Source organism: Mastomys coucha, unplaced genomic scaffold (assembly GCF_008632895.1).
Source record: "Mastomys coucha isolate ucsf_1 unplaced genomic scaffold, UCSF_Mcou_1 pScaffold17, whole genome shotgun sequence".
Classification (NCBI taxonomy): Eukaryota; Metazoa; Chordata; class Mammalia; order Rodentia; family Muridae; genus Mastomys; species Mastomys coucha.
Genome location: NW_022196899.1, coordinates 6,876,325 through 6,880,434, shown reverse-complemented (window position 1 = coordinate 6,880,434; position 4,110 = coordinate 6,876,325). Strand labels below are relative to the sequence as shown.

General features: G+C 39.3%; 1 long non-coding RNA gene across 1 annotated transcript; it reads right to left on the bottom strand.

Moving 5' to 3' along the window:
• Positions 1 to 2,476: 2,476 nt before the first annotated feature.
• Positions 2,477 to 3,631, bottom strand: LOC116094727. The gene is made up of 2 exons (XR_004120277.1): positions 3,505 to 3,631; positions 2,477 to 2,554 (listed from the first exon to the last, which is right to left on the bottom strand). It is a non-coding gene; the product is annotated as an uncharacterized LOC116094727 (long non-coding RNA).
• Positions 3,632 to 4,110: the final 479 nt, after the last annotated feature.

The following is a 4,110-nucleotide window of genomic DNA, read 5'->3' as shown; positions in this document are numbered from 1 at the left end:
AACAGGAAAAGGAGCTAGAGAAAAGACACAAGAAATACTTATAGACACAAAAACAGGAATTACTTATATTTGAACTGGGAATTGAACCCAAGACCCTACACAAATTATGGAACTATGCCTGCAAACTGTTGCTCTAATACCAGGAATATGCTTACTTTCCGGGTTAAATATAAATAAGAATTTGTCCAGAATCAATTAAATTGTCATTTTATTTTTCAAAACTACGTTCAAATTACTATTCAACCATTTGAATTTAGCAATCTCTGAAGTCACTAGCATGTGTAAAGAAAATTATGTGTAGTTAATTCTAGCTGTTCTGAGTACAGGGAAGATTTTAATATTCAGCATTGCATGAAAATAAAGGATCAGATGACAAGAGCCTTGATGTCAGGGTTTGTTAGGCCTTTATTAGGTAACATTGCATGATAATGAGGCTAAAAGTACAAAGTACTACTACTTCTTCTGGGCAATGTGTACTTAAAGAATTTAATCTCCCCCTTTTTTTTTTTAAGATTGAAATATCGTCAAGTGCACTGTAAACCCTGTTTTTAGTAATACATCAGTTCAAGGCTACACGCTCCTATAAAACTCGTAATATAAAATGATCACAAAGCCTGTGCAGAGGTGCCTTGTGACTGGTAAACAAATCCATCAGATTTGTACATGTAGTTCTCGATCTGCCTTCTGAAATGCCAGATTAATGCACTGTTTATATTGATGTTTCTGGAACAAAGGAGGGAAAACACCCAGACAAACAAACCTCTGTGCTGCTCTTAAAATGCAGTATAAAAAAACCCACAAAACCTTTGCCTTTCTCTTTTAAAATTTTTGTTAAAATATTGATATTGATGCCAGATATTTTAGTGAGAATTCAGATTGTATAAAATCTATTAAATGAGATCTTCTCTGTCTTTCTGTCTCTTTGTCTCCCTCTGTCTCTGTCTCTGTCTCTGTCTCTGTTTCTCTGGCTCTCTGGCTCCCTGTTTCTCTCTCTCTCTCTCTCTCTCTCTCTCTCTCTCTCTCTCTCTCTCTCTCTCTCTCTCTCTCTCTTTCTCTGTGTGTGTGTGTGTGTGTGTATGTGAGACATTTGTACTGCTCTCTGTGCAGTCATTCACTGACACGAAGAACCACAAATGTTCCCATTGCTCTAAGCATTGATGCTTTAGAGTTTATACCCATTGTTAGTGCTCATATGATTATTTTGAAAATCAAAACAACACACTAATATCCTATTTTCTAGAAAGGGTGTATAACTCATCACAATCTATTAACATTAAAATTTAACACCTTTATGGAATATGAAAGTGTCTGTCATTATTCTCTAGTTTACTTAACACCTTTATAGAATATGAAAGTGTCTGTCATTATTCTCTAATTTACCAATACTGCTTGTTTCCTGAACCTCCCTTAGAAAACAGGGCAAATGGAATCTGACACTTTATTTTAAACTTCAGGGTGCAAATTTTTTATTAATCATTTTGTTTGTTTACATTTCAAAAAATATCCCCCTTCCCAGTTATCCTCCAAAAGCTCCCCACTCCATTCCTCCTCTCCCCACTTCCCTTTTCTTCTATGAGGGTGCTCCCCTACCCACACACCCACTCCTGCCTCACTGCTCTAGCATCCCCCTATGCTGGGCCATCAAGACTCCCCAGGACCAGGGGCCTCCCCTACCACTAATGTCAGACTAAGCCATCCTCTGCTACATATGTATCTGGAGCCATCGACCCTTCCATGTGTACTCTTTGGTTGGTGTTTTAGTCTCTGAGCGATCTGAGTGGTCCAGTTAGTTGGTATTGCTCTTCCTATGACATTGCTATGAAGCAATCCCCTTCAGCTCCTTCAGTCTTCCCCTAGCTCTTCCCTTGGAGTCCCTGGACTCAGTCTTATGGTTGGCTGTCAGTATCTGCATTTGTATAGGTCAGGTGCTGGTAGAACCTCTCAGGGAAGAGCCATACCAGGTTCCTGTCAGCAAGCTCTTCTTGTTGTCAGCAATAGTGTTGAGGTTTGGTGTCTGCAGATGGGATGAATCCCTAGGCTGGGCAGTCTCTGGATGGCCTTTCCTTCAGTTTGTGTTCAATTTTTTGCCCGTCTTTCTTTTGGACAGGAGCACTTCTGGGTTAAAAGTTTTGAGATGGATAAATGGCCCAGCTGGGGACCCTGCTTATCTACTGGAGGTGGTCTCTACAGGGCCTATCTCCCTTTTGTTTCTTATTTCGACTAAAGTCATCCCTGTTGGGTCCTGGGAACTTCCATCTTCCCTGGAGTCTCGAACTTTCTAGTGCCTACCCCACCTACATGTATTCTTACAAGATCATTACACTGTTTCGTATTAAAAAGGTTCTCTGTGAGGTTGTCTGCAAGAGTCTGTGCCTGTCAGTAGACATTCATGGATGAGTGAGAGGATCACTGTGTTTTATTCATCCATGCTGAACTACTTGTAATTGATTGATTCAAGGAGAAAGACAGTCATTTCCTTCAATTGTATATTAAACAGGTAAGATCACTGGTCTCCATGGGTAATTCCAAACACATGGCTCCAAACAAGATGGTCCTAGTTAAAATCAGATAATCAAAAATGAATAAATAAATAATGACATAAACAAATAAATAATTATATGTATGCATGAAAGAAACCTTTACATAAGAAGGAATAATAACAGATGTAGGAGACAGACAAGGGAGAATAAAGGGAGGGGTGAACAGCATATGTCATATTCACATATAATTTAATCAGGAAAAAATAAGATATGACAGTAATTACTTAAAGTATTTAGATTTTCTTGGTTAGTGTTGAATTTTTGCAGCAGATATTTTGTTGATAAAACTTTATCATTCAGAGCCTTTTTTTTAAGAGGCTGTTTTTGTTTGTTTGTTTCTTTGCCAACATGTCAGCTCTTATACTATACTATATCAATGTCTCCAACTCCAGTAGATATGTGTATCTGTGGTAACATGTTCCAAATATAAAATTCCAATTTTAATGCCCCTTTTTACAGACCCCTTGTGCTTCCTCTTTGTGAACTACAGAGCCTGAGCATGTCCCAAAATAGCCCATTATCTCCTCCTACACGCTCATGTATTTCCTGTGTTAAAATGCTGTAATATTTCAGTGCTCGTCTGAGGAAGATGATCTATTTCAAAGTCCCACCGTGGCTTTTGTTATTGTTAATAACGTCCCAAGACCACAAAGTCATTCATAAGGTCTAACATCTTCTGATTGCACTGCTGTGCATGCCTCTCAAACCCAGAAGGTTTTTGTGGATTCTCTAGTAGCCTGCCATCTGTTTTCGAGCGCCTAGAGTCTCTTGCTCCAAAATTAGCCTTTCTGGGGAAAAAAAAAAAAACCTTTCCTCTTTTCCCTCTTTTCTCAGACATCCATTCATAGCTCTGCCACTTTCCTAGAACTCCCTCCACACACCATTTCTCATTCATTTGGTGATTACCAAATTGCTACTGCAAAGCCACCAGGTGTGTGCTACATCTTCACTAAAGAACACTTACCCTTGATTACTCTTGAATATGTGAAGTTTCGCACATTTTCCATGTTTGCTGTGATAAATGATGATGTTCAACATAGTAGAGTAGAGGGTCCAATCATACCAAGTCGTTATATCTGGTTCTTCTGCTGAAGAAACTGGTGGAGATCTACGTGCAAGCATTCATATTGGCTTTCACTGGAAGGGATGTAACTTAACTCCACTTTCTTTTAGGTATAATCTTAAAAACTCGAGCCCTGACATCAAAGTTACTTTAGCACTGAAAATGTGCTTTGAGGGCCAATGCTAAATTGATATGAAATGACATCTGACCCTGTAAGGGTCTATGGTTTGTCAAAAATGATACCCCAGACTCAAAACAGTGTGCAACGGCAAAGAGCGTTTATTGTGAAGAAGAACCTGCATGCAGGGTTCCACCATACTTCCGATGGAAGACAGAACTGTGGACTTTGCATGGTCCATTTAAAGCCTGTTAGGGTTGGAGAAGATGGCTTTTACCATTCTTTCCTCTGGTTGGTTGTCTCTATCTCCAGCGGTATTGGTGCCTTTGTGATTGATTAAGGCTCTGGTGGATTAGGGTGATATTTGCTCTTCTACTATACTTGGCTCC